This window comes from Cynocephalus volans, chromosome 1 (assembly GCF_027409185.1).
Source record: "Cynocephalus volans isolate mCynVol1 chromosome 1, mCynVol1.pri, whole genome shotgun sequence".
NCBI lineage: Eukaryota > Metazoa > Chordata > Mammalia > Dermoptera > Cynocephalidae > Cynocephalus > Cynocephalus volans.
This window is the reverse complement of record NC_084460.1, coordinates 141,779,070-141,799,893: the sequence shown is the minus strand read 5'-3', so window position 1 is coordinate 141,799,893 and position 20,824 is coordinate 141,779,070. Positions and strand designations below refer to the sequence as shown.

The 20,824-nt window shown below is 37.3% G+C and overlaps 1 pseudogene; it reads right to left on the bottom strand.

The window, feature by feature from the left end:
* Window positions 1-610: 610 nt before the first annotated feature.
* Window positions 611-3,379, bottom strand: LOC134364011 (probable ribosome biogenesis protein RLP24; annotated as a pseudogene).
* Window positions 3,380-20,824: the final 17,445 nt, after the last annotated feature.

Sequence of the window (20,824 nt, the reverse complement as noted above, 5' to 3'; positions counted from 1 at the left end):
GTCATTTCAGGCAAAGATTATTCAGCTCTTATCCCCAACATCCACAAGAGTTATCAGAAAAGTTGAACCAAGTCAAAACAGTCCAATTTAATTAGACTTCATTATACAAGGCCATTATACTCTTCTAAGATGCTAATAAACCAAAACAAGAAATATTGAAATCAAAATATGTTATTTGAGGCTGATGTACAAATTGTTAGTTCTTTGTTCTGTGTCCCCTTCTATGTAATATTGGTAAAAGGAGCATTTTACTCAAAGAAAATTATATATCACTAGACATGAATTTTTGCATTAGTTATGATATAAAAGCTGCCTAGTGCCATTATCCAATGGCATGGCCATTTTATGTCTACAATTCACTTCTATATTTACAAACAGAATTCTCATGATTTACATATGCACATCTATTGTGAAGATTTAACACTGGGGTGCAATCTAACATCCATAGTATCTGATGTGTTGCAGAAAGCAATGCAAGAGAGATGTATATTTAAGAACCTTTAATTTGAGTGACCTTCCTTATGTAAAAAATAAATCAATAATTTAAAAGTTCTGTCTCCAAAAGAGATTTTCAGATATACAAATAGAAATGGTTACAGTCAATGAGATTTTAAGAAACATCTTCCATGGTCATATCCTCTTGTAATTGCTATACCATTTCTTCTTCCAGCTACTTTCCTTTGCCAGCAACAGGTGAATGTTTTGCTTGACTTCTATGTTTTTTTTTTTTTTTTTTTTTTGGCTATTGATTAGAATTTTATATTTTATTTTTATTTATTTATTTTTTTAACTTTTATTTTGTCGATATACATTGTGGTTGATTATTGTTGCCCCTGACCAAAACCTCCCTCCCTCCTCCCTCTCCTCCCTCCCCCACAACAATGTCCTTTCTGTTTGCTTGTTGTATCAACTTCAAGTGATGGTGGTTGTTATATCTTCTTCCCCCCCACCCCCCGTTTTTGTGTGTGTGTGTGTGTGTGTGTGTGTGTGTGTGAATTTATATATTAATTTTTAGCTCCCACCAATAAGTGAGAACATGTGGTTTTTCTCTTTCTGTGCCTGACTCGTTTCGCTTAATATAATTCTCTTGAGGTCCATCCATGTTGTTGCAAATGGCAGTATTTCATTCATTTTTATAGCTGAGTAGTATTCCATTGTGTAGATGTACCACATTTTCCGTATCCACTCATCTGATGATGGACATTTGGGCTGGTTCCTAGCATTTTATTGGTTGTTTGGTTGTCTTAGGTGTCTTTTTTTCCTTGCTTTCTGATTTACTGTTTGGTTTCTGTGTTTGTTGGTTCCTTAGGTTGTAGATAGTGTTTTTGTTTGCTTGTTTTCTCTTCATGAATGCCATTTTTATTATACTAGTGGGTTTTGATTTTTCTTGGGTTTTTATGGCAGTGGTAGTTATTTTTCAGGAACCAAACCCAGTACTCCCTTGAGAATTTCTTGTAAGGGTGGTCGTGTGGTAGTGAACTCCCACAGTTTTTGTTTGTTTGAGAAATATACTACTTGCCCTTCATTTTGGAAGGATAGCCTTGCAGGGTAGAGTATTCTTGGCTGGCAATCTTTGTCTTTTAGTATTTTGAATATATCATCCCCTTCCTTTCTAGCTTTTAGGGTTTGTGATGAAAAGTCTGATGTTAGCCTGATTGGGGCTCCCTTATAGGTGATTTGACGCTTCTCTCTTGCAGCTTTTAAGATTCTCTCTTTGCCTCTGAGTTTTGTCAGTTTGACTATAACATGTCTTGGAGAGGGCCTTTTTGGGTTGAATATGTTTGGAGATCGTTGAGCTTCCTGGATCTGAAGATCTGTGATTTTTCCTACACCTGGGAAGTTTTCTGTCACTATTTTGTTGAATATGTTTTCAATGCAATCTCCGTTTTCCTCCACTTCTGGGATACCCATGACTCAGATATTTGAGCACTTAAGGTTGTCTGATATCTCTCTCAGATTTTCTTCAATGTCTTTGATTCTTTTTTCTTTCTTTTTGTCTGCTTGCGTTATTTCAAACAGCCCATCTTCAAGTTCAGAGGTTCTCTCTTCAACTTCGACAAGCCTGCTGGTTAAACTCTCTGTTGTGTTTTTTATTTCGCTGAATAACTTCTTCAGTTCAGCAAGTTCTGCTACATTTTTTTTCAGGACATTGATTTCCGTGTACATTTCCTCTTTCAGATCCTGTATACTTTTCCTCGTTTCATCATGATGTCTAGCTGAGTTTTCTTGTATCTCATTCAGTTTCCTTAGAATTATCACTCGAAATTCCTTGTCAGTCATTTCAAGGGCTTCTTGTTCTATAGGATCTAGAGTTTGAGATTTCTTAACTTTTGGTGGTGTGATTTCTTGATTTTTTGTATTTCTGGTATCCTTTTTTTTGATGTTTATTCATTGTGGCAGGGGGTTTCACAGTCCACTGGTTTGAGACTATTGACTAACTAAGATGTTGCTGTGGTTGCCAATTTGGTATGGCTACCTCCGTGAGTGCTCAGTTGGCCTCTAGTGCCTTGTGTGTGTGGTTGCCTCGGGGCTTGGGCCTCTCCGGGGAGCCACCTCTCTGGTCAGCTGGACTCTGCTGGGCTGCTGGATCACGGGGTGGTACCGCAGGGTGTGTGGTCTCTGCTGAGCTTCCACTTCCCATGCAGGACTTCTCTCTGTTCCGTGTGCTCTGGCCCAGGCTGTTGGATCGTGCAGTGGCGACTCCACAGGGTGTGTGGTTTCTGTCGAGTCTCTGCCTCCCTAGCTGGACGTCTCCCCGCTCTGTGCGCACTCGGCTGGTCTGGGACATGTCTTCTGCAACCCTCGTCTATCAGCTGGGCCTTCAAGACCCTGCTCGGCACTGCCTCGCCCAGGAAGTCTACCAGGTTTCTGCTAGGCACAGATGACCGGTCACTCTGGGTGCCTTTGTGGCACTGTGTAGATCTTTCTCGGGACTTATCACCTTCCTCCTGGTATCACGGTTATTTGTGTACTGGTCTTATATCCCACACCATTGCTTGACTTCTTTGATGTCCTGAACTTTCTGTAGCTCTTTATTTTTCTTCAGTATGTTCAATATAAATTTAGTTTGGCATTTCTGTTTGATCTCTTTGACTCTCTTCATTGCAACAATAGTTTTATTCCATAGCTCTTGCTGGCATCTGAAAAATTCATTTCTACGTTTTTCAAGTTCAAATGAATTATCCACTGTAAGCTCTTTACCAGCTGCTTTCTGGAGTGCTTTAGTTCACCTGAACTTGTGAGGATTGCACTTCTTTTTAAAGTTTCTATGACATTTGTATTTACAGAATCTCAATACCTTGCAATCATTGCAGATGTACATCATGCCATGATCGGGATAGATGAACCCTGAACAGAAATGACACTTCTCTATTGGCATGATGAACCTGCATGGGTCCCCACCAGCCAAATGCCAAGTTTGAGAGGAAATGATGTCACGTATAATCATTTCAATAGATGAAGAAAAAGCGTTTGACAAAATGCAACACTTCTTCATGATAAAAGCACTCAACAAGTTAGGTACAGAAAGAATGTTCTACTCATAGATTCTATTTTACCTCAACACAATAAAGGCCATGTATGACAAACCCACAACTAATACCATAATGAATGGACAAAAATTGGAAGCTTTTCCTTTAAGATCTGGAAGAAGACAAGGGTGTCCACTTTCCCCACCCTTATTCAACATAGTACTGGAAGTTCTAGCCAGCTCAATAGGGCAAGAAAAAGCAATAAAGGGCATCCAAATTGGAAAGGAGCAAGTCAAACCACCCCTATTTGCAGATGACATGATTATATACACCAAAAAAATTACTGGAACTAAATAAATGAATTCAGTATAGTGGCAAGATACAAAATCAGAGCACAGAGTTTCAAGATGGCGGCGGCTGCGGCGGCTGGCGCGGAGTAGCTGAGGTGGAAAAGGCGGCCACTGGGACTCAGGCAGCTGGGAAACTTGTGGACCTTCCTCTGGCCATCTCTTAAGGGAGGACTGCTGCTGCTGGCTGGTCGTGGGGGCTCAACGCCACTTTGCCCCCGGCAGGAGAGGCTGCCTCATTTACAGGCAACAGCTTTGAAGTGTGGAGCAGGAAAAGAACTGATTCTTAGCTGCAAAAGTGAGTCTTGAAACAGGGAACACGGCGCCAGGGCTGCTGTGGATGCAGCCAGGATCCCGGAGGCTGGGGCCGCACTGAAGGCGGCCAGCTGCCCTATTCAGGATTCGAGGTTTCAGGCCGGCATTAAAGAAGATTCCTGGGAGCGCCCGAGCGGCGCCGCGACTGAACAGCCCGAGGCGGCAGCGCCGAGAACACGGAAGGCAACAAACCAGAGACAGAGCGAGCGCCCGACCTGGCACAGCACTGTGAGTGATCCCTGGCACAGCTCTGTTCGGGGGGTGGATGCCCATGCGGCTCCCGCCTGCACCACCAGGCCACTCACTGCCACGGTGCTGCCTCCATTTTCCCAGGTGCGGGCAGCTCCGCCCTGCTCGGCCATCACTGAGCCCATTTGCTTGGCCTGGTGCGGGGCTTTCCGGACCCTGCGGGCCGACCACCTCTCCTACTCCCTCCGCGGTTCTCTGGCAGGGCTGGGGGTGTGGGGCGTCCCGACCAGTTTTGGGAGGGCTAGGAAGTACGGGCAGGCCGACTGTCACTCCACCACACCCTAGACTCCGGCCCCGGTAAACTTCCTGTTACTGGGAGGCAGATACCATCTCTGCGGCCACCAGTTTGGAAAAAAGCCTAACGAATTTCTGGTTGGGAATAGTGTGGTAGGAGAGTTCCCAGGTCCGCTTGAACCTGCCGGAGAGCAGGCTGCAGGCGGGCACTAGACTCGGTTTACACCGGGGGGATACAAAGGTGAACAAGACCCGAGAAAGATCTACACAGTGCTACAAAGGCACCCAGAGAGACCGGTCGTCTGTGCCTAGCAGAAACCTGGTAGACTTCCTGGGCGAGGCGGTGCTGAGCAGGGTCTTGAAGGCCCAGCTGATAGACGAGGGGTGCAGAAGACACGCCCCAGCCCAGCACAGTGTGCACAGAGGGGGGAGACGTGTGGCCAGGGAGGCGGAGACTCGACAGAAACCACACACCCGGTGGGGTCGCCACTGCACGATCTAACAGTCTGGGCCAAAGCACACGGAACGGGGAGAAGTCCTGTACAGAAAGTGAAAGCTCAACAGAGATCACACACCCTGTGGTACGTGATCCACCAGCCCAGCAGAGTACAAGCTGACTAGAAAGGTGGATCCCCGGAGAAGCCCAAGACCCGAGGCAACCACACACACAAGACACTAGAGGCCAACTGAGCAGTCACGGCGGGAGCCATACCAAATTGGCAACCACAGCAACATCCTAGTTAGTCATTAGTCTTAAACCGGTGGACTGTGAAACCCCCTGCCACAATGAATAAACACCAAAAAAAAGACACCAGAAATACAAAAAATCAAGAAAGTACACCACCAAAAGTTAATAAATCTCATACTCTAGATCCTATAGAACAAGAAGCCCTTGAAATAACTGACAAGGAATTTCGAGTGATAATTCTAAGGAAACTGAATGAGATACAAGAAAACTCAGCTAGACATCATGATGAAATGAGGAAAAGTATACAGGATCTGAAAGAGGAAATATACAAGGAAATCAATGTCCTGAAAAAAAAATGTAGCAGAACTTGCTGAACTGAAGAAGTTATTCAGCGAAATAGAAAACACAACGGAGAGTTTAACCAGCAGGCTTGTCGAAGTTGAAGAGAGAACCTCTGAACTTGAAGATGGGCTGTTTGAAATAACACAAGCAGACAAAAAGAAAGAAAAAAGAATCAAGGACATGGAAGAAAATCTGAGAGAGATATCAGACAACCTCAAGCGCTCAAATATCCGAGTCATGGGTATTCCAGAAGGGGAGGAAAATGGAGATTCCATTGAAAACATATTCAACAAAATAGTGGCAGAAAACTTCCCAGGTATAGGAAAAATCACAGATCTTCAGATCCAGGAAGCTCAACGATCTCCAAACGTATTCAACCCAAAAAGGCCTTCTCCAAGACATGTCATAGTCAAATTGGCAAAACTCAGAGACAAAGAGAGAATCTTAAAAGCTGCAAGAGAGAAGCGTCAAATCACCTATAAGGGAGCCCCAATCAGGTTAACATCAGACTTTTCATCACAAACCCTAAAAGCTAGAAAGGAATGGGATGATATTTTCAAAATACTAAAAGACGAAGATTGCCAGCCAAGAATACTCTACCCTGCAAGGCTATCCTTCCGAAATGAGGGGCAAATAGTATATTTCTCAGACAAACAAAAACTGCGGGAGTTCACTACCACAAGACCACCCTTACAAGAAATCCTCAAGGGAGTACTGGGTTTGGTTCCTGAAAAATAACTACCACTGCCATAAAAACCTAAGAAAAATCTAAACCCGCTAGTACAATAAAAATGGCATTCATGAAGAGAAAACAAGCTAACAAAAACACTATCTACAACCTAAGGATCCAACAAACAAAGAAACCAAACAGTAAATCAGAAAGCAAGGAACAAAAGACACCTAAGACAACCAAACAACCAAGAAAATGCTAGGAATAAATCAACACCTTTCAATAACAACTCTTAATGTTAAAGGCTTAAATTCCCCAATTAAAAGACACAGACTGGCTGACTGGATCAAAAAGCAGGACCCAACTATATGCTGCCTACAAGAGACCCACCTCACCCATAAAGATTCACACAGACTAAGAGTGAAAGGATGGAAAAAGATTTACCATGCAAACAGAAAAGAAAAACGAGCTGGAGTGGCTATTCTTATATCTGACAAAATAGACTTTAAACTAAAAACCATAAAAAGAGACAATGAGGGACAGTACTTAATGATAAAAGGACTGATCCATCAAGAAGACATAACAATCATAAATATGTACGCACCCAATGTTGGAGCAGCCAGATTTATAAAACAAACTCTATTAGACCTAAAGAAGGAAATAGACACTAATACCATAATAGCAGGGGACCTGAACACTCCACTGTCAATATTAGACAGATCATCTAGGCAAAGAATCAGTAGAGAAACACAAGATCTAAACAAGACTCTAGACCAATTGGAATTGGCAGATATCTACAGAACATTCCACCCAACAACCTCAGAATATTCATTCTTCTCATCAGCACATGGATCATTCTCCAGGATAGATCACATATTAGGTCACAAATCAAGTCTCAATAAATTCAAAAAAATTGGAATTATCCCATGTATCTTCTCAGACCACAATGGATTAAAACTAAAAATTAATAACAAACAAAACTCTGGAAACTATACAAACACATGGAAATTAAACAGCATTCTACTTAATGACATATGGGTCCAAGAAGAAATCAAGCAGGAAATCAAAAAGTTTATTGAAACTAATGAAAACAATGATACATCATACCAAAACCTGTGGGATACTGCAAAAGCAGTATTGAGGGGAAAATTTATTGCATTAAATGCTCACCGCAGAAGAATGGAAAGATGGCAAGTGAACAACCTAACACTTCACCTTAAAGAACTAGAAAAACAAGAACAATCCAATCCTAAAGTTAGCAGACGGAAAGAAATCATTAAGATCAGAGCAGAACTGAATGAAATTGAAACCCAAAAAACAATTCAAAAGATCAACGAATCAAAAAGTTGGTTTTTTGAAAAGATAAATAAAATTGACAAACCATTAGCATGGCTAACAAAAAAAAGAAGAGAGAAGACTCAAATAACAAAAATTAGGAATGAAAAAGGCGATATTACAACTGATTCATCTGAAATACAAGGAATCATTCGAGACTACTATAAACAACTATACGCCAACAAATTTGAAAATCTGGAGGAAATGGATAAATTTCTGGACACACACAAGCTCCCAAAACTGAACCGTGAAGACGTAGAAAATTTGAACAGACCAATAACAATAAAGGAGATTGAAGCTGTTATCAGAAGGCTCCCAACAAAGAAAAGCCCAGGACCAGATGGATTCACAGCAGAATTTTACCAAACATTCAAAGAGGAATTGACACCGATTCTTTACAAACTATTCCAAAAGATTGAAACGGACGCAAATCTCCCAAACTCATTCTATGAAGCAAACATCATCCTGATACCAAAACCAGGTAAAGATATAACCCAAAAAGAAAACTACAGGCCGATATCCTTGATGAATATAGATGCAAAAATCCTCACTAAAATACTAGCAAACAGAATACAGCAACACATACGTAAAATTATTCATCACGATCAAGTGGGATTCATCCCAGGGATGCAAGGTTGGTTCAACATACGCAAATCAATAAATGTGATACACCATATTAATAAACTCAAACACAAGGACCATATGATCATCTCTATAGATGCTGAAAAAGCATTTGATAAAGTTCAGCACTCATTCATGACAAAGACCCTCTATAAGTTAGGTATAGAGGGAAAGTATCTCAACATAATGAAAGCCATATATGACAAACCCACTGCCAATATCATCCTGAATGGGGAAAAGCTGAAAGCTTTTCCTTTAAGAACAGGCACTAGACAAGGATGCCCACTCTCACCACTCCTATTCAACATAGTGTTGGAAGTACTAGCCAGAGCAATCAGAGAAGAGAAGGAAATAAAGGGCATCCAGATTGGAAAAGATGAAGTCAAACTGTCCCTGTTTGCAGATGACATGATCCTATATATCGAACAGCCTAAAACCTCTACAAAAAAACTGTTGGAATTGATAAATGATTTCAGCACAGTAGCAGGATACAAAATCAACACACAAAAATCAGTAGCATTTCTTTTCTCCAATAGTGAACATGCAGAAGGAGAAATCAAGAAAGCCTGCCCATTTACAATAGCCACCAAAACAATAAAATACTTAGGAATTGAGTTAACCAAGGAGGTGAAAAATCTCTATAATGAGAACTACAAACCACTGCTGAGAGAAATTAGAGAGGATACAAGAAGATGGAAAGATATTCCATGCTCTTTGATTGGAAGAATCAACATAGTGAAAATGTCCATACTACCCAAAGTGATATACAAATTCAATGCAATCCCCATCAAAATTCCAAAGACATTTTTCTCAGAAATGGAAAAAACTATTCAGACATTTATATGGAACAATAAAAGACCACGGATAGCCAAAGCAATGCTGAGCAAAAAAAATAAAGCTGGAGGCATAACACTACCTGACTTTAAGCTATACTACAAAGCTATAATAACCAAAACAGTATGGTACTGGCATAAAAACAGACACACTGACCAATGGAATAGAATAGAGAATCCAGAAATCAACCCACACACTTACTGCCATCTGATCTTTGACAAAGGCACCAAGCCTATTCACTGGGGAAGGGACTGCCTCTTCAGCAAGTGGTGCTGGGATAACTGGATATCAATATGCAGGAGAATGAAACTAGATCCATACCTCTCACCGTATACTAAAATCAACTCAAAATGGATTAAGGATTTAAATATACACCCTGAGACAATAAAACTTCTTAAAGAAAACATAGGAGAAACACTTCAGGAAATAGGACTGGGCACAGACTTCATGAATACGACCCCAAAAGCACGGGCAACCAAAGGAAAAATAAACAAATGGGATTATATCAAACTAAAAAGCTTCTGCACAGCAAAAGAAACAATTAAAAGAGTTAAAAGACAACCAACAGAGTGGGAGAAAATATTTGCAAAATATACATCTGACAAAGGATTAATATCCAGAATATATAAGGAACTCAAACAACTTTACAAGAAGAAAACAAGCAACCTAATTAAAAAATGGGCAAAAGAGCTAAGTAGGCATTTCTCTAAGGAAGATATCCAAATGGCCAACAGACATATGAAAAAATGCTCAACATCACTCAGCATCCGGGAAATGCAAATCAAAACCACATTGAGATACCATCTAACCCCAGTTAGGATGGCTAAAATCCAAAAGACTATGAACGATAAATGCTGGCGAGGCTGCGGAGAAAAAGGAACTCTCATACATTGTTGGTGGGACTGCAAAATGGTGCAGCCTCTATGGAAAATGGTATGGAGGTTCCTTAAACAATTGCAAATAGATCTACCATACGACCCAGCCATCCCACTGTTGGGAATATACCCAGAGGAATGGAAATCATCAAGTCGAAGGTATACCTGTTCCCCAATGTTCATCGCCGCACTCTTTACAATAGCCAAGAGTTGGAACCAGCCCAAATGCCCATCATCAGATGAGTGGATACGGAAAATGTGGTACATCTACACAATGGAATACTACTCAGCTATAAAAACGAATGAAATACTGCCATTTGCAACAACATGGATGGACCTCGAGAGAATTATATTAAGTGAAACAAGTCAGGCACAGAAAGAGAAATACCACATGTTCTCACTTATTGGAGGGAGCTAAAAATTAATATATAAATTCACACACACATACACACATACACACACAAACCGGGGGGGGGGGGAAGAAGATATAACAACCACAATTATTTGAAGTTGATACAACAAACAAACAGAAAGGATATGGTTGGGGGGGAGGGGGGGAGGGAGAAGGGAGGGAGGTTTTGGTGATGGGGAGCATTAATCAGCTACAATGTATATCGACAAAATAAAATTAAAAAAAAAAAAATCAGAGCACAAAAATCAATAACTTTCCTATATGCCAATAATGAAATAGCTAAAGAAGAAATCAAGAAAATAATCTCATTCACAATAGCTACAAAAAAGAGAGAAGTTCTTAAAAAAATCTAATTAAGGAGGTAAAAGACCTCCACAATGAAAACTAAAACATTGTTGTAAGAAATTGAAGAGGACACAAAGAAATGGAAAGATATCCCACGTTCATGAACTGGAAGAATTAACAACATCAAAATGTCCATATTACCCAAAGCAATCTACAGATTCAGCACAATTCCTATCAAAATACCAGTGACATTCTTCACAGAAATAAAGAAGTCAATCTTAAAACGTATGGAACCATAAAAGACTTCATGTAGGTAAAGCATTCTTGAACAAAAAGAACAAAGTTGGAGGCATTACACTACCTGACTTCAAAATACTCTATAAAGCTATAGTAGCCAAAACAGCATGGTACTGGCATGAAAGCAGATAAACAGACCAATGGAACAAATTAGAGTGCCCAGAAATAAACCCATGCACTTACAGTCAACTGATTCTCAACAAAGTTGACAAACCTCTTCAATAAGTGGTGCTGGGAAAACTGGATAATATGTTCATGCAGAAGATTGAAACTAGGCCCCTATCTCTCACCATACACAAAAATCAACTCAAGATAGATGAAAGACCTAAAGTTAAAATGAAAAACTATGAAACCACTAGAAGCAAACATAGGGAAAATGCTACACAAAATGGGAATGGCAGCACTTTTTTGGACAAGACTACAAAGGCACAGGCAACTAAAGGAAAAATAGACAAATGGGACTACATTAAACTAAAAAGCTTCTGCACTAAAAGGGACATTATCAACAAAGGGAAGAGACAGCCTACAGAATGGGAGAAAGTGTTTGCAAACTATACATCAGACAAGGGGCTAATATCCAGAACATATAAGGAACTCAAACAACTCAACAGCAAAAGAACAAATAACCCAATTAAAAAATGGGCTAAGGACTTGAACAGACATTTTTCAAAAGAAGACATACAAATGGCCAACAGGCACATGAAAAAATGCTCACCATCACTGCTTATCAGGGAAATGCAAATTAAAACCACAATGAGATATCATCTCACTCCAGTTAGAATGGTTATTATCAACAAGACAGAAAATAGCAAATGCTGGCAAGGATGTAGAGAATAGGAAACTCTCCTACATAGCTGGTGGGAATGTAAATTGGTACAGTCATTGTGGAAAACACTATGGAGGTTTCTCAGAGAACTGAAAATAGATCTACCTTGTGACATAGCTACCTTGGTACCACAGGTTCCTCTGTGGTACCTATACACAATGGAATACTATTTAGGTACAAGAAAAATGATATCCTATCATTTGCAGCTACATGGATGGAACTGAGATCTAAAAAAAAAAGTGGTTTTCAAAGAAGTACAGAGTAAAATAATAGTTACCAGAGGCCAGGAGCGAGGGTGGGAAGAGGGGAGGGGTAGAAGTGATGAACAAAAGGATACAAAACTATGCTATATATCCTAAGTGAATCATTGTGCAGTGTTTACATGTCTTGAAACAACACACTGTACCCTACAAAGCTACAAATATGTGCAAGTAATGTTAAAACAAAAAAAATTTTTTAAAGTTCATGGGAATAAAAAAGCCTTAAGAGAAATAGAGAATAATTGAGGTCAATGTGTAATTATTTCTACTTGAAGAGGGTAGATAATAAATTTATGATTGTTCAGAGAAGAGAGAAAACAATCCCAGTGCCCTAATAAAATCTTAACTTCATACCAATTTACATCTAGCAAGAAGAAACAAACTATAAGCACAAAAGACACAGCAGTTGCCCAGTTAAAAAGGAGCTCCGTGAGTAAGCCAAGTACTTGGAATAAGTGACTGTTGGGTAATCACTTCAAATAAACAATTTGAATTTACGTAGGACCTTATATATATTTATTTATTGCATACACTTTAATCTCCCAAACCCAATCCAGCCTTCAAGAATGAGGTGGTGGATTGATGGTCAATGGGCGAAGTGGTTAAGCAATTTTTGAAAGCAAGGACATCTAATTTTGTAATCTTGGAGGCCCTTCATCTTTCTCTGAAAATATGTTTGTATGGTTTTATTCCATTGACGAAAAGAAAATATTTGTTATGGCATCCATGTGTCCTGAAGTTTCTAGGGCACCTGCAACTTCACATCATATATTCTGCTATAAAACTAGAGACCTTGATTTTTGGTTTAGAAAGGAAAGATTTCCAACATATCTCAATAAATATATTTTTTGAATACCATGACAATCACCTATTAATTATCTTTCAAATCAGAGTATGAATTTGCTGGATAGAACTTTGAAATTTTTCTGGGTCTGTTAAAAACTCCAAACTGTATTTTATTGCTGCCCTGGTATCTAAATTCCTGTTTGTTATGTAATTTTTTGTTATATTTATCTCACATTTAAACTGATATCCCTTTATATTTATCTTCCATTTCCTAGGAGCTTAATTTTCTTCTTAGAGATAATTGATCCTCAACTTTGGGAGAGGCCAGGTCATGGAAGGTCTTGGGCATTTTGTCGGCACAGACTAGGAAGCCACTGAGGATTCAGGATCGTACTGGGTTGTTAGAAGGCTTACTCTGGCAGCGTGGGGGAGAAAGGTTTGGAAGCAGGTGGAATGAGGCTGATAGTTTTACTCTCCCCTCCTTCCCTTCTTATTCCAAATTCACTGGGGAAAGGAGCCTTATACTGAGTATAATAATCCCATGAGGAAACAAGGAATGAGGAGTTTGCAAAACAAAAACACAAGGAATATCCAAATCCAAACGTGTTCCTATGGGGTTCTATTGTCAAAACCCTGAGATTTGTTCTGCAATGCTTACCAAGCAGCCAGCCCATCAGACACTAAACACAGGCTCAGCATCCCTGCTCCCTCACTCTTTACCTCTGGCAGGCAGCTTTCCTCCCTTCTAGTTTGCTTACTTTCCCTATAGGGCAGTAGGTCAGATGCTGAGCTTTGGGGATCGTGACAGGCAATATGTATTCTGAAATGGAGGCTTTATATTTTTAGTTTTCCCTTAAAAAATTTCAAGTGCTCACAGCAATAGAGATAATGGTATTATCAATCCCCTTTCTCCTATTCCCATCACCCATGTTCAATAATGAGGTGTATTTTGCCACACTTTCTTTATTACTAAACCCACCTTTTTACTGATGTATCTTTTTTATTGTTACTATTATTTTTATCAACAAATCGTGATTCTATATATTTATTGGGTACAATGTGACATTTTGATATATGTACACAATGTGGAATGATTAAATCAAGCTAATTAACATATCCGTCATTCTCTTACCTATTATTTTTTACGGTGAGTGTATTAATCTGTTTTTATTATTAGTCTTTTATTATTTTTTTATGGTGAATGTATTAGTCTGTCACTGACAACAGAATACCTCAAACTGGGTAATTTATAAAGAAAAAAATGATTTCTTACAGTTTTGGAAGGTGGGAAGTCCACGGTCAAGGGAACACAACTGGTGTGAACCTTCTTCTCGGTAGGGGCTCTCTGCAGAGTCCCGAGGCAGTGCAGGGCATCACATGGCGAGAGGGCAAGAGTGTGTTAATGTGCTCACTTGCTCTCCTTGTCATGGGAATGCCTCCTGTCTTACTGAGAGGAATCCCTCCTTTTCTTCTCTTTTGCCTTTTGCTTCCCTGTGTCATAGCATAGCCACAGCAGCCTAATCTGCAAATCAGGGGTGGAAGGGGCTCCAAATCTAGAGGCTGAAGGCAATTGCTTTGCCTTTCTCATCCCACAGAAGTCTCTGAATGCAAAACTTGCAAGCCTCCGGGCTTCTTAAGCAACAGTTTTTTTAATAAACCCAAGAGGCGCCTCTGGCTGGGAATAACAACAACATTTACTGACTCTTCAATGGACACTTTACTCTTTTAAAAGCTTCATATGTAAAATCATTCAATCTTCACCAGAATCTTTGTAAAGCAGTTATTGGCACCTCCACTGTGTTGGTGAAGAAATGTAAGTTTAGGGAGGATATGATTTTACCCGAGGAGACATACACAGCTGGTAAATGGCCAACTCTGAATTTGAACCTATGCCACCTGGAACCAAAGGCCACATATGTAAGATGTTTTTCTCCTTGAAAGGTAACTTGAAGTGATGTGGATGGGCACACAAGACTAAGGAAAGGCATCCAATTGTGTCCCAGCCTCTGAGTCTGCTTTTACTTTAAACTCCTCCTCAGAGTAGGGAATAACTGGAAATCATTGTGCCTGGGCTTAGGAAGCTGCCCGGGGCAGTTCATGGGCACAGCTACTTCTCACCTACCACCTGGAGTCACTTTATAAGTGATCCAGAGTTCAGAAAGATCTGAACTTTGGCTGTACTAGGAGTCTATAACATATGCTTTAGTATTTACCTAAACACATGATTCTTTTCTCTTGGATGTTGTTCTGAATTCTTTCTTAGATTATATGTTCTTTCAGTCCAAGAAAGTTTTCATTGCTTCTTTTCTCTATCCTTATTCTCTAGACCATTGCCGATCATGAGAGACCAGAAAATACCTTTTGTATTTGAAACTTCCGGTGGATCATAGAAAGGAGTATGGAAGAAAGCGATTTTTTCCTTATCTTCCAGTGGGGATGAGGATGCTCACCTTACATGGTGATTCTGAGTTAGTACGTGTAAAGTGCCAAGCAGAGTAGTTTTGATTATTACTGAAATAAAGGGATTTCAAGGTATCACCTAGTTTAGTGTTTCTTAAATGAGATCCATATGTATAATCTAGTGAGAAGAAATTTTATTTTTATGACAAAAAGAAAATTATTTTCCTAATTCTAAAAACTTTAGTTTCTAAAGTCAGTGTTTCTGAAACTATAGTCTCTGGATATATGTTTTGGGGTCCATGAGAATCTTTTCCTTTAAAAGGGGTCAATATATTCCCCAAAGTTAAAACTAATTTAGGTTTTACCTCTGTTTTCTGGACAACTCTGCCCACAGGGTAATTGATCAAGGTGGATCTGTGCATACACACATACGTGCACACCCCTACACACACGTACTATTATTTTTTTAAACCAATTGAAAGTAAATTGCAGACATAATGTTTCTTTACCACTAAATACTTCAGTTTGTATTTCCTAAAACAAGACCATTTTCTTACATAAACACTGTGCAATTATTAATATCAATTAATTTTATATGTCATCATTTATGTGATCAACAATGCAGTGCTATTATAAAAAAGACAGGCCTTATTCAAATTTTTTCAATTGTCTTACTTGTGTCATTTATCACAAAAGAAAAAATTGTTATTTTCCTGTCCAGGATCCAATTCAGGATTAATATGTTGCATTTAGTTGTCATGTCTTTTTTTTTTTCCTCAATCTTCCTTTGTTTTTTATGACTTTGATTTTTTTTAAAAATGCAGGCCATTTGTTTTTTAGAATTTCTCTAAATTGGGTTTGTTCAATTTTGTTTCTTTGTGATTCAGTTCAGGTTATTTATTTATTTATTCTTGCCAGGAATACCACAAAAGTGTTTTTCTGTCCTTAGTGTATCATATCAAGGAACAGATAATATCTATTTGTCCTACTACTGATGATGGTAACTTTGATCAGGTAGAAGTCTTTAGATATTCTGGAATATGATTCCTTTGTTAGTTATGGGTTGCAAATATTATCTCCCACTCTGTAGATTTCCTTTTCATTCTTTTAATCTCTGTCATAGAACAGAAGTTTGTAATTTCAATGTTGTCAATTTTATCATGTTTTTTCTTTTAGTTATGTTTTTTGTGACCTATTTAAGGAATCCTTCCCAATTCTCAAGTTCATAAAGACATTCTCATATAATCTTTTAGAAACATGTTTTGCATTTCACATTTAGATCTGACATCTACCAGGAGGTGATTTTTCTTCATGGTGTAAGGTAGGGGTTACATTTCAGTTTTTCCATATGTGTATCAATTGCTTCAGCATTATATAAAATAATATCTTTTTCTCACTGCTCTGAAGGTCATTTTGGTTATAAATCAAATGTTCATATATGTCTGCACTGTTTTTGGACTTGCTATTCTGCTTCATTATTCTATTTGTTTATCTGTGAGGCAATATCACACTGTTTAAATTATCTTACTTACTGTAGCTTTACAATAATTCTTGATTTCTAGTAGAGCAAATCACAGAAGCTTTTCCTTCTATAAAAATGGCTTGGTTATTCTTGGCCCTTTATATTTTCACGTATATTTTAGAATCCTTTTGTTAATTTTCTCTCTCTCTCTCTCTCTCTCTCTCTCTCTCACACACACACACACACACACACACAAAACTATTGGGATTTCATGGTACGTATTACAATAATTGATGGAGAATTGACTTCTTAACCTCATTGAGTTTTTCAATTCATGAACATGGTATAGCTCTCCATTTATTTCGGTCATTTAAAATTTCAATAATGTTTTATAGTTTTCTGTGTAGAGGTATTGTACATCTTTTATAGATTTACTTATAGATATTTAATATTTTGTTGTAAATAATATTTTTTTATAATTTAATTTTCTGTTTCTTGCTGGCATATAGTAAAACACTTGATTTTATATATTGACATTAAATAAAAAAACCCTGTTAAACTTACTTATTAGTTCTAATAATTTACTTGTACATTATTTTGGATTTTCTATATACACAAGCATGCTGTCTGTGAATAAAACAGTTTCATTTTGTCTTTTCTAATTTCTAAAACTTCAAAAATATTTTTCCTGTTTTATTATACTGGTTAGCACTTCCCCTACAATGTCAAATAGAAATGGTGATACTAAAGTTCCTTGCCTCATTTCTGATTTTGAAAGTAAAGCATCTAAAATTTTATAAGTAAGTAGTGTGTTTATAGTATGTTTTTTTGGTAGATATACTTTATTAAATCAAGGCTGTTTTCCTATATTCCTACTATGCTACACTTGTTTTTAAAGTTATATATGGGAGTTAAATTTTATTGAATACTTTTCCTCAATACTTTGAGATGAGTATATGAACTTTCTCTTTTATTCTATTAGTGATGGTTTGCAAGTGTTAAATAAAGCTTGCATTCTGGGATAAACCCATTTTGGTCATGGTGTACTGTCCTTTTTATATATTGCTAAAGTCAGTTTGATAATATTTGGTATAGTATTTTTGTATCTTATGTTTGTGAGTGAGGTTAACTTGTAATTTTCCTTTCTTGTACTATCCTTTTCAGGTTTTATATCATGGTTATACTAAATTCATAAAATAACTATTTTTCTATTATGTAAAAGAATTCATGTAATATTTTTGTTATTTCTTTTTTGAAAATTTGGTATAATTTTTGAGCATCACATATTACACACAAATAATGATATTCACGTCTGTACCCCACAGGAATGTACAATCACCTGTTACAATAAACAAACAACCAAAAACACAAACAAACAACAAGAAAGTTTGGTAGAATTTATTATTGAAGCTATGAGTTTTCTCCTTGAGAAAGTTGTAATTACATATTTAATTCCTTTAATAGTTATAGGACTGTTTAGATATTCTATTTCTTCATTTGTAAGTTTTGGTAGGTGTAATTTTCTAGGAATTTGTCTTTCATATAAATTAAAAATATATAGATATGAAGTGGTTCATAATATTTTGTAAAGATATTCATAGTAACTCTGATCTTAATGATGCACCCTCTTATTTTCTCTAATTTTGGTTACATGTTCTCTATTTCTTGATCAGTTTTTCAGGGATTTTATAAATTTATCAATCATTTCACACAATCAATTTTCTGGCTCTGTTAATCCTTTCTATTAAAGGTTTTTTAAAAAATCAGTTTCTGTTTTTATCCCTATTGTTTTCATTATTTCCTTTCTTTTATTTTTCTTGGCCTTAATTTGTTTTTCTTTTTTCTTTTCTTTAGATGATTATTGATTTCACTTTCTTTTTTTCTAATATGCATTTAAGGCTATAAATTATGCTTTAAGCACAACTTTAATTACATATGATACGCTTAAGTGTGTCATATTTTCATTATCATTAGTTCAAAACATTTTTTAATTTCCATTTTGATTTTTTCATTGATCTATGGTTATTTAGAAATACATTTTAAATTTCCAAGTATGTACAATTTTAAGGTATTTATTAGGTATTAACTCTAGCTTACTTGAACTGTGATCAGAGAATATATCCTGTATAAAAGATGCTTATGGCTTTATGTCAAACTTTGTAAATGTCTTTTTCTACTTGAAAAGAATATATATTCTGAAGTCATTAGGTATCCTCTGTATGTCAATTAAATCAACTTATTTATTGTGGTGTTCAGATCTTTGATATCTTTAATAAAATTTTTATACTTTTTCTATTAGTTACTGAGAAAAGCAGGTTAAATTTCCTGCTAAGATTGTGGATTTGTCCTATTTTCCCTTTTAGTTGTATCAATTTTGCCATATATTTTTATGCTACATATTAGGGGTATATGAATTTACATTTGTTACATATGAGAGTGCTTCAAAAAGTTTATGGAAAGATTTGTATTCTAATTCTATTTTTCCATGAACTTTTTTTTTTTTTTTTTTTTTTTGCTGCTGGCCAATATGGGACCACTAGCTTTTTGAAGTACCCTCGTATTCTTTGTGAATTGAAACTTTTATCTTTATTGAGATAACAAGTAGTGATACTGAGCATTTTTTAATGTGCCTATTGGATATATCATTGGTTTTTGTTTTATACTCTGGTGAGCCACTCTGTGTTCTTTCCCTGGGGAATTTAATACATTTACATTTAGTGTTCTTATTGTTATATAGGGACTTGTTACTATCATTTTGTTACTTTTTTTTCTGGTCATTTTGTAGATCCTTTTTTCCAGTCTTGCTGTCTTCCTTTGTGATTGAGTAGTTTCTCTAGCAGTATATTTTGATTTATCACTATTTATTTTTGGTATGTCTCATAATTTTTTGTGATATGGTTACCATGAGGCTTACAAAAACATGTTATAGTTATAACAGATTATTTTAAACTAATAATAACAACCTAATATTGATATCTAAGAAAGAAGAAAAAGCCAGTCAACTCTATGTTTTGGCATCATTCTACCCCCCAACACTTTTTGACATTTTGTTATTTCAAGTTTACATTTTTAAATATTGCCTGTCTCTTATATGATTGTTGTATTTGTTACTGTCTTGATAGGTTGTCCGTTAGTCTTCATAGTAAAGATACAAGTGGTTTATTCACGACTCGCACAACATTGGAGTATTCTGAAGTTGTCTGTGTACTTACTTTATTAGTGAGTTACATACTTTCAAATGTTTTTCTTGCTGCTCTTTAGCATCATCTTTCAGACTGAAGAACACCCTTTAGCATTTCTTGCAAGGTAGGTCTAGTATTGATGAATTCCCTCAGCTTGGAATGGCTGGAGAGATCCCTCCTCTCTCACCACAGCCTTTCACACCTTCACGAACTCTGAGGGTCCCTCTCCTCCTCTTCCCTTGAGCTCTAGTGATCTCAGTACAGCAAATTTTGTGTTTAATAAGTTTAAGTTAATTGGTTGCAGGGGGAGAGCGACACTGGGGATCATCTACTTCACGATGTTGATGACATCACTTTCATGGCATCTTTTTATTGGCAAGCTCTCTGTGTCTTTTAAAAAAAGATATGTCTCTAGTAAGCAAGTATATAGTGGTGTCTTGTTTTCTTTATCGAATACTTTAATCATTTGTCTTTAAAATGTGTAATTTAGTTCATTTCCATTTGATGTAATTACTGATATATTTAGGTTTAAATTTTAATCTTTGCTTTCTATTTTCCTTTTTGTTGTCTGCTGTTTCCCTTTTCTTTCTTGATCTTTTGTTTTATATTGATTTAGTGTTTTTATTATTCCATTTCCCCTTCTGTTAGCTTGATACTTGCACACTCTCTTACCATTTCAATGATTACAGATTACCATGTTCATCCTTGACTTACCAAAATCAACTTTACTAGTTGAAGCTGTACCTTGTTGTTTATAGCTGACATTCACAGTGGTAAGGGTTTAATTACTATCAGTAGCTCATGTCAACTCTTTCCTAGCTTTTATTACTTTTTTTCCCCTTGGGCATAGCTGACCAATGGTCATACAGACCCTTAAAAACAGGAAGTAGTAGTGGTGAGAATGGTGAGGAGATTGGGTATCATCAAGGAACCA